This window comes from Lagenorhynchus albirostris, chromosome 5 (assembly GCF_949774975.1).
Source record: "Lagenorhynchus albirostris chromosome 5, mLagAlb1.1, whole genome shotgun sequence".
NCBI classification, from domain to species: Eukaryota; Metazoa; Chordata; class Mammalia; order Artiodactyla; family Delphinidae; genus Lagenorhynchus; species Lagenorhynchus albirostris.
Window position 1 is genome coordinate 62,482,032 of NC_083099.1, and position 12,480 is coordinate 62,494,511.

General features: G+C 51.7%; 1 pseudogene; it reads right to left on the reverse strand.

The window, feature by feature from the left end:
* Positions 1-1,075: 1,075 nt before the first annotated feature.
* On the reverse strand, positions 1,076-7,947 carry LOC132520229 (cytochrome P450 2J2-like; annotated as a pseudogene).
* Between the last annotated feature and the right edge of the window lie 4,533 nt (positions 7,948-12,480).

Consider the following 12,480-nt stretch of genomic DNA (forward strand, 5'->3'; position numbering starts at 1 on the left):
TACTGAGATATGATTTATACACAATAACATTCACCTTTTTAAGTAACAGTTCAATGATTTTTGACAAACACATACAGGTGTGTAACCATCACCACAATCAAGATACAGAACATTTCCATCGTCCCAGAAAGTTCCCTTGTGTCCCTTTATAGTCAACCCATAACCCTACTCCTAGACCTTGCCACCAGTTATGTTTTATGTCCTATAGTTTTGTCTTTTCGAATATCACAGAAAATGGAATTCAGATAGTATGGTTTGTTGGGAACATATAGTTTCATCTTTTTTAGTTAAATACCAGGAGTGAGACAGCTGGGTTGTATGGTATAATGTTAATTGTACCAGGAATTCCCAAACTGTTTTCCAGTGTGGTTGTACCATTTTACATTCCCATCAGCACTGTGTGAGAATTCCAGTACTTGGGGTCAGGGCTTTGTTTTCAGCAATTCAAATAGGTGTGTAGTGGTATCTCATTTTGATTTGAATTTTCTTAATACAAGTTATTCTTTTTTAATAAGCAAGACTTGTCTGGAGACACAGTGTTTCAAACCTTGGGGCATCCTAATTTGCTGGCTTTGCCTGATACAGAGAGTCGGGAAGATCTTTCCCTGTCCCGTGTTGGCAGGGACCTGCACTTCTCACATCCAGTCAGTAGAGGGCAGGAGAGGACAGAAAATAAGCTTCCCAGTTTTTGGACTATCAGGGGCCAGCATGGATAATACTTGGATGCACTACTGTATTTATAGTTTTTCTCAAACGCCTCTCCCTCTGAACCTCTTGAGCTGCCACCTTGTGAGGCTTGACTCCCCAGATTAATCTTGTGAAGTGATTCAAGGCCAAACCTCTTAACCAACCTTGTAAAATCCTAAGAACTGAGCTACCCAAACTGAGCCACCTTTGTAGAGCCCTTAATACGTCTACTCTCCGACGTCACTCACCAGAGCCTGTGTTAGGGGGAACCACAGGCAGCTGAGTTGGTGAACCTCTGTCCTTCTTCAACTTTTCAGGAGCCGAAAGAGACTAAGGAAGGTCTTTGTGGGGGACAAGTCTCCAGACCGCCCCCGCGCCCTGCCATTGGCTACACGCCCTCCTCTCCAGGACCTGGGTTGGGGCAGTTCAGATGGGGCACGGCACAGATCTTCTGGGGCCGGGGCTGCCGAGTGCCCCCAAAGACGTACTCCCGCCTGAGCCCTGGGCTCCCCTCTGGCAGTTGGAACCAAAAGGTCCTGAGGAGGGTGGCAAACATCAGGAAGAGCTCCATCCAAGCCAACTGGTCCCCTAGGCACACCGATGCCCTGTGTGAAGGAAAGGTCAGAGGGTGGCAGCTGTCCCTGCGCCTGTCCTGTCACACCCACCACCCATGACCCAGTGCTGTGTCCAGTACCTGCAGAGAATGGCAGGAAGGCCTCACTGACCAGGAAGTTTCCTGTCCAGGAAGTGGCCAGGGTTGAATTGTTGGGGGTCTCCCAACACTCAGGGTCATAGAGCACAGAGGCCAGGTTGGACAAGATGATGGTGCCCTGCAGAGAGGAGCTGGTATGGCTCAGGGAGCTCAGCTGGCCCAGCACCCAGCCCTGATGCTGGGCTGATATGAGCTCAGAGAACACTCGGTGTGCAGAGGAGAGTTGCCTGGGACCAGGGGGCCTCAAAGAGATTCAGCAGACAGGCCTTCACATCAGTGAAATTGTTGGGCATTATGCTCTCCTGGCTAAGGCGCACCCACCTCCATCCTAAAGACTCCTGGCCCAGGCTAGAGACTCAGCTTCTGCCTCCTAGGAAGAGGGCCAGTGGCTATTGAGCATGAATGGAGGGGACCAAGTTCTGCACCGGGCAATGAATACTGGCAGTGTGTGTGTGTGTGTGTGTGTGTGTGTGTGTGTGTGTGTGTGTGTGTGTGTGTGTGTGTGTGTGTGTGTGTGTGTGTGTGTGTGTGTGTGTGTGTGAGAAAGAGAGAGAGAGAGGAGAAATGGAATGGCAGACAAACAAAGTGAAAGAAAGACTGAGTAACAAGGCAGATAGAAGAAGAGACAGAAAACTTCAATCCTTAGGATTAGGGAGAGGAGAGAGTGACCTCTAACCCTAACCTAACCCGAGCCCTCACTCTACCTCAAAGAAGTGAATAACTGGAAAGAGAATCAGACTGAACAGATGGGAGAAGAAAGGAGCCAAAGGCTCCTGTTGGTGACTTCAGCTCCTTATCACGTGGGCCCTGGGCTGACCAGGAAGCCAAAGTGGAACCAGGATGGGGTTGGCTACGGACCCGGGACCTGGGAGGTGCAGCTCCAGGTGCTCTGAGGAAGGCCTCATAGCCTGTGGCTCATTAACCAACACCAGAGAATTAAACTGGTCACCCCTGTGGGGACTAGAGAACTGGCCACGGGATTCTCAGTTTTGACAAAGGCATCTTGAAATTAAAAACTCAGCAGTTTGAAGCCTGCACACCAAAGAGAAGCCGGTGAAGAATGCAGAAGTTCAGACAATGTAAATACTTTCAGAAGGCACTTTTCTTTTTTCTTCTTCTTTTTTTTAGTTGCTCTACTGAAGCCTTAAGGGAGGGGCCTGACCTTAGCCATCCAGACTGACAGGCACCCAGACCTCTTTACTCCGTGGCTTTAATCAGAGGGATTGGGAAGCACGTGTTCTCGCTGCTGCCTGAGTGAGCTGTTTGTTTCTTAGTTATAGTCCTGGGAATTTCCCTCCATTTTCACTACCAGGGATGAAGTAACTTCTGCATTACAACAGTTCTTAATAATCACCTTCAGATGCAGAGGCTCCTGGCAAGATGCTCTTTTCCCTCCAGAATTATTTCTATCCTGTTCTGGGTAATGTTCTGGACTCCTTGCAAAGTGATTAACTTATATTAATTTGTGGGACAGGCTCAGACTATAGCCTACCCAGCACACAACATGGGCAACCCTCCTTCTCCTACAAATTATAGAGCCATCTGCCTGCTGGATACCTCCTGGGGATTCTATCCCAACTTCTTCCCGGTAAATGGCAGCTTGGAGTTTACAATCAAATAGAATGTCTGAAGAGAGACAGGCTTGAAGTGCCACCTCTGTATTAGGGACCATTGCTGTTGTCGCTGTCACTTGACTGAACCATTTAGGAATATCTGTAACATTTATTGATCTACTGACAAGCTTTGATTCTACTTTCAGGAGACATCTCTCGCCCAAGTTGGAAAAGCTCAGTATTGATTCCAGGCTGTTAATGGCTCCCTGGAGCTCTTATCACAGAACACCTCCTAGAATCAAATTGGCAGGAATGGGCTATTAATAAGGAAATTTCTAATCCCAAACGACATGAAGCAGAGCTGAACCTTAGTTCCCTCCTTTTTAACTTGACCTAATTTGGAACAACTCTTGGACAACCAGGGCCTGGGGGCTTCTACCAGGATAACAGCATAATGAGTTGATGACATGGTCCTACCCTCACAATTAAGGAGACATTTGTCTAACCTCTGAACTTGATGGCCAAATACTGCCAAGGACTGTTCAGTATTAGCCAATCTGGCAGACCAATAGACAATGCAAAACACCTCCTTCCAACATGCTGATTCACTTAACCTTCCTAAAGAGGCATTTCTAGAGCAATATGAACGGCAGGGAGTATGGTAGAGCAAAAAATTTGGAATCAGAGGGACATGAATTCCAAACTCAGTTAAGTACCTTACTAACTGTGTGTTTGCGGCAGTTACTTGAGCTCTCTTAAGCTATCTGTTAAAAAAAAAAAAAAAGATTAACAGTAGCAACAGCATCTAAAGGACAGGGTTATTGTGAAGAAAAAAATGCATGGAGATAGGAATCTCAAGTCTGATCAAATTAATAAGAATTTAATAATCACATCCTGGCAGGGCCCTTCCTGTCAAGTCTTCCCTGAACCATGGTTGTAAAAGTTGAACAAAGATTCTCATGATGGAAAAAATTGGGCCCCCATACCTTCTATCCCCATTGTTTTCACGGTGTACCACCTTGTACCATTGAGGCTTCCACCAGGGACAGGCTGGAGCATCAGTGCTGAGCCAAAGTCCCTTTCTGAGGAAAGTCTTAACACAGCGCACCTCCGTGCACAGGGCACCAAGATGAGTGACTCTGTTTCATCTTCATTAAAATGGCAACCTTGCCACCTACACACCTGTGCTACATTTCCTTTAAAATGACACCCCACTCCCCAAATGATTCATGATGCCTGGCATTCACTCCCCGTAAAACCGTCTCCCCTTGAGGGTGGGCTGGCTCTAGTGACTCACTTCTAGCAAACAGAATATGGCAAAAGTGATGGGATACCACATCTGAGATTAGGATACAAAAAGACTGTAGCTTCTGTCTTCTCACTTGCTCTCTCTAGTGAAGGTCAGCCGCTATGTTTTGAGCTGCCCTATGTAGAGGCCCCATGTTAAGGAACTGAGGGTGGCCTCCAGCCAACAGCCCAGGAGAAACTGAATCCTGAAGAAAGCAATGCAAGTGCTCTGACAGTGGAACCTCCCCATGGAGCCTTCAGATAAGACTGCAGCCCCAGCCAACAACTTCATCATAACATCATGAGAGACCCTGAATCAGAGGCATCCAGCTAAGCTGCGCCTAGATCCCTGACCCACAGAAACCCAGATCCCTAGCCCACAGGAGTGCTGTTTTTGTAAGTTGCTAAGTTTGGGGGTAATTTATTACATAGCAAGAGAGATAGACAACTGATTCAATAAATATCTCTTATCTAGGATCTGCATGACAGTCAGTCATTGTGAGGACTGAGTGCTGTAGTGGACTCAAAGCCCTTAGCACACAGTAAGGCTTGGAAAAGAGCAGGAATTATTATGTTATGATCCAGTTCATGTCAGAAACCTGCACAGAAACCTGTTTCAAGCTGAATCACCAGAGAGCTACAAACCTGAACTCTATTTTTTAACTCCATGCAGAAATGTGTTCATGTTAAACTTTCATTTAAAATGGGTTGAAGAGGGCTTCCCTGGTGGCGCAGTGGTTGGGAGTCCGCCTGCTGATGCAGGGGACGCGGGTTCGTGCCCTGGTCCGGGAAGATCCCACATGCCGTAGGGCGGCTGGGCCTGTGAGCCATGGCCGCTGAGCCTGCGCGTCCGGAGCCTGTGCTCCACAACGGGAGAGGCCACAGCAGGGAGAGGCCCGGGTACCGCCAAAAAAAAAAAAAAAAAAAAAAAAAGGGTTGAAGATAAGAAGAAGCTACCATATGAAAGAATATTTCTGTATCTTTAAACTCCTACTGAAGGCACCACCCAATACATCGCCCACTGGCCCTCAAAAAGGTATTCTGATTGACGATCTTCATAATAACTTCTCGAAGGGTGATAAGCCAGTTTTCCTGATTCAGGCATGCCTCCTTTTATGACATAATGCAAGTCATACCTAATTGGGATTTCCTTTTTTGACTTGATCCAGGGAAGCTCAGACTCAAGTTTTATGTACATATACAGTGGCTGTTCTTGACCTAAACAGTTTGATTTAACTTTATTCCTCTATCTCTCCTTATTCAGTACTTGTTCTCTTAACTTAGTTATAAAATGAAAGAAATGAGAAAGGCGTTTCTACTAGAAATCAGTTCTAAGGATATAACACAAAATGCAGACCAAGCCTAAGGCACATAAATTGCAAATAGGCTAAAAGTTCACCAATAAGGGTTAAGAATTAGAAAACATCCATCTGGTGGAACATTATGCAGCCATTTAGAGTGACGTGGAACAGTGGTTTTCAAAATGTGGTCCCGGGGCCCAACGCATCCACACCACTTGGGAACCTGTCAGAAAGGCAGATTCTCAGGCCTCACCCCCAATATTCTGGGAATGGCTCCCAGCAACGTACATTTTAGCAAGCCCTGCATGTGATTCTGGTGTGCCTAGAAGTTTGGGAACCAGTAATGTAGAAGAATCAGAATGACATGTTAAGTGAAATGAAGGATTCGGAGTTATACATTCAGCATAATCACAGCTACGTAAAATATATGTGGACAAAAAAGATTGGAAAGAGGTGCATTAAAATATCTGCAGGGGTTACTTCTGAACAACACAGAACATTTAAAAATATCCCTAATTGAGTGTATTCTTTCGCAATCATAACTCTCCATCCGGAATGCCATAGATAGAGATGAAGGGATGGATGGATGGAGGATTGACTGAGTTGGCAGACAGGCAGAAGCTGTAGCAGGTGGCTGTGCTGGGCAGGCAGCCCAGCGAAGGGTGCTTTCTGCAGGCACTGGATCGGGCATGAGGTCACACTGGGGCCACCTACCTTGGGCACAGGGTGGCCGTGCACATGGGTGGAGGTCACGCACCGGCGCACGGCATCTGCGGTCACGACGCTGCTGAGGCGCTGCACCTCATGGACGGTGCGGGTGTAGGGCAGTAGCTCGCGGTCCTAGTAGCAGATGGCCCGGGAGGTGCCCAGCACCGCATCCAGCTCCCGCTGCACCCTCTCTGCAGGCGGTTCTGCGTGGGTCCCGGGAAGGGCTGCAGCCCGACCTCCCCACCACGCCCCACCGTCCTCGTCCCCACCCAGAGACAGTCGCCAAGGTTCATCGCCCCTAGGTTGCCCTACCCCACTCAGCCACCCCTGGTCCCAACAGTGGCAGTCCCTCTCTGAGGCAGAGCTTGTGAACAAGATTTTGCAGGATTTGCTCCTCCGAGGGGAACTTGAGGGAAGGGCTAGGACCCAGATTTCAGCACCCACTGTGTGCCAAGTGTTCTATATACAAAGAGTCCTATGGGGTAGGAACTGTTGTCTCCACTTTACAGACAAGAAAACTGAGGCTGTGACAGGACAGGTACTTTTCTGAAGGCCACAAAACTAGTGGAACCAGGATCTGAACTCAGGTCATGGCCAGTTTGTCCCTGAGAGAACTCTAGCCGCCTTTCTTTCCTTTGTGATCTTGGTGGACATTGACACAGGGCCTGGCACTTAGTAGGTGCTGGATCATTACTGAATGGGTGAAATAATGTTGCCTCATTTCACACTGTTCCTAAGTGGTTGAATTACTTACCCAGGATCACTCAGTCAGTAGCAGGGTGGGACTAGAAGTCCCCACCCCCCAGCCCCTCCATCTGATTCAAAGCCATGAACACCTCCTACACCACAGCAGTGAGAGCAGGACCCACCCCTGGGGCCGCAGACCAAAGACAGTGATGGGGACAGGTTCCTTCAGCCCAGAAGCCCACAGCAGGGGTAATGGGCATGGGGCAGTCAGCAGGGTGTAACCATGGCCCCCTTACCCTGGATGGCTCCATGCTGGACCACGTAGATGAGTGCCCAGCACAGGGTAGTGGCCGTGGTGTCGGTGCCTCCCAGAAACAGGTCGACCACTACCTGGATCAGGTTTTCTGCATTGAATGTGGAGACAGGGTCGTCCGTGGCCTGGTGGGTGGGGGATGAGTGGTGGGGAGAGCAGCTCCAAGTCTGAAGCTCTCCTCTCACAGAGCCCTGGCATCTCCCTGACTGAGGCCTGGCCTGTCCCTAAACTTGTGGGACCAGAACTCCTCTGGGGTCAGAAGGGCCTGAGTCCCAGGACTGCACTGACTTTTGAGGGGGAAACTACCCTGACATCAGCCAGGTCTCCTGCTTCCCACCCTACCCATGTCTGCAGGAGCCAGCGCCGGCCTGGGTAAAGATAGGGAGGGAAAAACCCAAACGGCTGCTGCTTCAGCGTGCTCTGAAAAACTGAGGCCAGGATGAGGAACTGAGGCCGTGGCCTTGAAATGAGATGCAGCCGGGAAGACAGCCCCCTCCGTCCCTCCCTCCCTCCGTCTGCAGCTGTTTCAGGCCCACCTTAGTGATCTGGGCCAGGTAGCAGCTGATGAACTCCTTGGGGGCCTCAGGTGTCCTGAGTTTGTGTCTGCTGATCTCCTGGCAGATATAGCCTCGCACAGCCTTCTGGTACCTAAACAGCTCCTGGGGGGCCTGGGAGGCGGTGGAAGGCCCAGGGGAACATATCATACAGCTGTGGGGGAAGAGGCCTGCCCAGGTGCTGCTCAGGTGCTGACCCTGAGCCAGGGCAGCTCAGAATGGTGCTGGGGGCACCAAAGTGGTCTGGAACCTCTGACATGGGCCTCCCAGGACCGCTCGTCATCTGGAAACTCTCCACACTCCCAAAGTAATCTAGACAGTAATGAAGGCAGTAGTAGCAGAGACTGGACCCAGGGCTCAGCTAGGATGTCACAGGCCCAGACAGCTGTATTTAAGGGGGTTTAACCTGTCTCTTACTCCCTGCCCACACTTCCATGCTCAACCACAATAAAGGAACTTTGATGCTGTGAATCGTCATTTTGCTGAGCAGAGGCTGCCTGAGGAACCCAGAATCAGGCCCCATGGCCTTCCTCCTGCCTACCTGACACCCTCCCTGCTATGCCCTGGCTGAGGCCCCTGCCTACCCTGGGCTCCCAGCTGTCCAATGGTCGGCACACCTGCCTCCCCGAGGGCCAGCTTACCCTGCACCAAATGGTGCTGACAAAGGCCAGGCCAAAGTCAATGGCTTGAATCAGTTCCTGGAAGAAGGGATCCTCCAAGAGGAAGCGGCGGCCAAACACGAGGGCCCCAATGACTCTGGCCGTGGACGTGACAATGTGTACCCGAGGGTCGAAGGGTCTACTTGAGAACAGAGGGGCAGGGCTCAGGGCGAGGAGGCAAAAAGAGCACTTCCCTGAGTGTTCATCCAGTCTGTATAAGGTCACTCATTGCATCACTCATTCATTCCCAGTCTTCAGTCATTCACTCAGCAAATGCTTACGGAGCAACTTCTATGAGCCAGGCTTGGTGACAGGCGCTGGGTTTGCAGGGACAGGTGTGGGAGACAGACCCATTTAAACACACTAGAACGTGGGGCAGGTATGTCCCAGCTGGAAACAAAGGATACAGGGACCCGCTGTGCCTGGGATTTGGGGAGGGCTTCTTAGGCAGGTGATGTCAGCCAGGTCTGAAAGGAGCAGTGGTTTCTCACAGGGAGGGAAGGGGAGTGGATTAGGACATTCCAGAGGGGGAACAGCATGTGCAAAGGGTCTGTGGTGTAAAAGGCTCGAGATGTTGAGGGAGGACATTTCCCCATCTGTAGAGAAGGGCTTCAGGCTTCTCAATGGACTGGACGTTCCTGGGCCTCTGTCTGCCCACTTGCCCACCTTACAGAAACTCCTGATTTATTGATGTAGCACAAATCCCCTACTGGACCCGCAAAGGGTCCACCCCTTTACACACACACACACACACACACACACACACACACACACACACACACACACACACACACACACACACACACACACACACACACACACACACACACACACACACACACACACACACACACACACACACACACACACACACACACACACACACACACACACACACACACACACACACACACACACACACCCCCGAGGGCTCAGCCTCCTTGCAGGAGTGTGCTTGTTTGTTGTGGAGGGATTAGGGTGGTCCTGCCCCAGCCGCTCCTTACCCTGCTCCTGGTGGAAGGCCTCTGCCAGCTCTGCCGCCTCTCCCTGCAACTGCAGCTCCAGTGCCAGCTTGCCTAGGCCTAGCTCCCGAAGCGTTGCCAGGCAGAAGCGTCTCTGCTGCCTCCACGTGTGCCCACTGCTGCAGATGACCCCTGGGCCCGGGTTGGGGGACAGTCAGCAGCCCGTCCCAGCCTCCCAGGCCAGGGCCACCTGGCTCTCACTCAGGCAGGGAGAGCAGACCCCTGGGCAGCCTTCCCAATCAGCTCGCGGCTGGTGCTCTGACCGAGGGGCATTTGGCGGTCATGTGGTCCGTGGGCCTGGTACCATCAAGGTGGGCTCAGCTATGCCCTCCTCCCAAGCTGCCAATCTGATTTTGCCTTTAAGAGTCCCTACAAGAAATGGAGGAGGAGATAAAGAAGGGAAGGGAGGACGGAGCCTGGAGGGGAGGAGGCGGGGGAAGGGCATTTCCTGAGCCAGGCGCTGTCCTGGGCACTCCTGGCTGTAGGGCTCACTTAATCTCCCCCACATCCCGGGGAGGCGAGAGCAGTCACTATCCCCATCTAACAGACGGGCACACTGAGGGACGGAGAGGGAGGCTGCCTCGCCCGGTCACACAGCTGGCAGGGGCACAGCTGAGACTTGACTCAGGTCTTTTTGACCCTCCAGAGCTGGTTCCTTCCCATGCTGCCCCCTCCCCTCGCACAGCGGTGTTTGAGGAGACCCGAGTCCTCCTGGCAGATTCCTCCCTGTTAACAGTTCTGGGTCACCCCAGGGGACTCCTGAGTGCAGTGACCATCCAGCCACCCCGTTCCCAGCAGAGAGGGCAGCCTTGCCTCTTTCTCCAAACACGTCCCGGAAGAGCGGGGTGAGGGGCCGGCCTGAGAACTGCTCCGAGTTGGAGACCAGGGCTTCCTTCACCACCCAGAAGCCACTCAGCACCACCACAGGCGTCGGGCCCACCCACACGGTGAACACGTTGCCGCGAGCCTGGGCCAGCTGCGGAGGGACAGGGTCCCAGGGCTGCAGAGAAAGCTCAGTTGGCCCCATTCCTGGGAACCTTCCTCTTGGCATGAATCTCCACCTTCTCGTACCCAACACTTACCTCAAGTGCACCTTCTCAGAGCACCCGCCACCCTGTTCGTCAGACAAGCCAAACCCTGGGTTCCCACAGCCAGAACTAGTGCCAGCTGGGGTCACATCACAGGCTCCCTGAGCACCTAGAATAGTCAGGGCCCAGCACTTACGGCGTCTGGTTTGGACCCCCGGGGTCCTGGGAGGTGGGTATGCTCTACCCATTTTACAGATGATAGTCAATTATAACTATACTTTCTTCAGGGCTCAGTGTCCAGTGTGGCCTTTACATATATTACTTGAGTGCATTTTCAGTATAAGTGTGTGAGGTAGGTATCATAATCTCTGGTTTATGAAAATGGAGGCCAGGGAATTCCCTGGCGGTCCAGTGGTTAGGACTTGACGCTCTCACTGCCAGGGGCGTGGGTTCAATCCCTGGTCGGGGAATGAAGATCCCATAGGCTTCACGGTGTGGCCAAAAAAAGAAAAAGAAAAGCAAAGAAAGAAAATGGAGGCCAAAAAAGAAAGCAAAAGACCAGGGATCATACCCAGGTGTCCCGACTCTCAGTGCAGTGCTTTTCCTACTACATGAGGAGCCTGGGGATCATGGTCATCTAGAATCTTCAATCAGAATTTTATAAAATACTTAGTCAACATTGATGACAGCTGAGCATTGTCATGGGGAAGGGAATTGTCTCCTGCCCTCCAATTCCCAGCAATACGTCAGCTCTGGTCCGGATTTCAGACCCCCCACTCAGGGCAACAAAACCCTCCCACTGGTGGGATCCACCCACCCTAGAAGGGGGCTTGGTGTAGCAGTGCTACTTGAGTGTGCCCTCGGGGGTCCCATTCTCCCCAGTTCCCATCTCAAGTGGCTTTTCAGAAAATTCCTTCCAGCCACAGACAGTGCCCTCCCGGAGCAGAGTCCTGTTAAAGAGTTTTCTCCACCTCATTACATTGGCAGTGGAGCTCTGCTGCAGAATCCTCTTGGGTGACCTCTGTGCAAAGTTTTTTTTTTTTTTTCTTTAAAATATTTATTTACTTATTTATTTGGTTGCTCCAGGTCTCAGTTGTGGCATGTGAACTCTTAGTTGCCGCATGTGGGATCTAGTTCCCTGACCAGGGATCGAACCCACGTCCCCTGCATTGGGAGTGTGGAGTCTTAGCCACTGGACCGCCAGGGACATCCCTGTGCAAAGTTTTTACATTCAATGTTTGCAATCCACCAACAACCCTGCATTTGACAGATGAGGAAACTGAGGCTCGAGGTCATAGAGCAAGTGAGTGGCAGGTGCAGGATTCACCTCCCCAGGCGTGTCTGAGCCCAGTTCCTTGCTTCTAGTGTCCCTGGGCTGAGGGGGAGGGTCCAAGTGACCACCTCTCCGGAGGGCCTCCAACTCAGGACGGATTCCCTACCTGGAGAAGTGTCTCTGGGTGCAGCTGAAAGCTTAGTTGCCATAGGTTTCCAAGGATGGGCAAGGGGAAAGAACCAGGAGGAAGGTGGCTCCTTTCCCAGTAGATGGTGCCAAGTTTCAGGAGCAGGAAGGAGACAGCCAGCAAAGCCAGCCCGCTGAGCAGGGAGAACATCTTGGGCCTGCACGTCCCTCACCCCTCTGCCTCCAGCCCTGGGCTGCCAGTGCGCTCCAGCCTTCTCTTTAGCTCTGTCCGGCCACCCTCCTCTCCAGCGCCGTCTGACCTCCGCTGTTATCCCAGCACAATCAGGCAGTGTCACGTTGGGAGGCAATCCCAGGAGTCTTCTCACAATGGAGTAAATCCACTTGGTCACGCTAGTCACACCCAGGCCTGGCTACTCAGCAGGGCCACAGGGCCCCGGCCTGGGACAGGTTGGGACAGCTTCATTCCCAGAGCAGCCTCACCTCTGGCCCATGGAGCTCAACCCCAGTCAAGGTCCTCTCGGCCTCTTCCTGCGAGTCTCAGCTGACCGC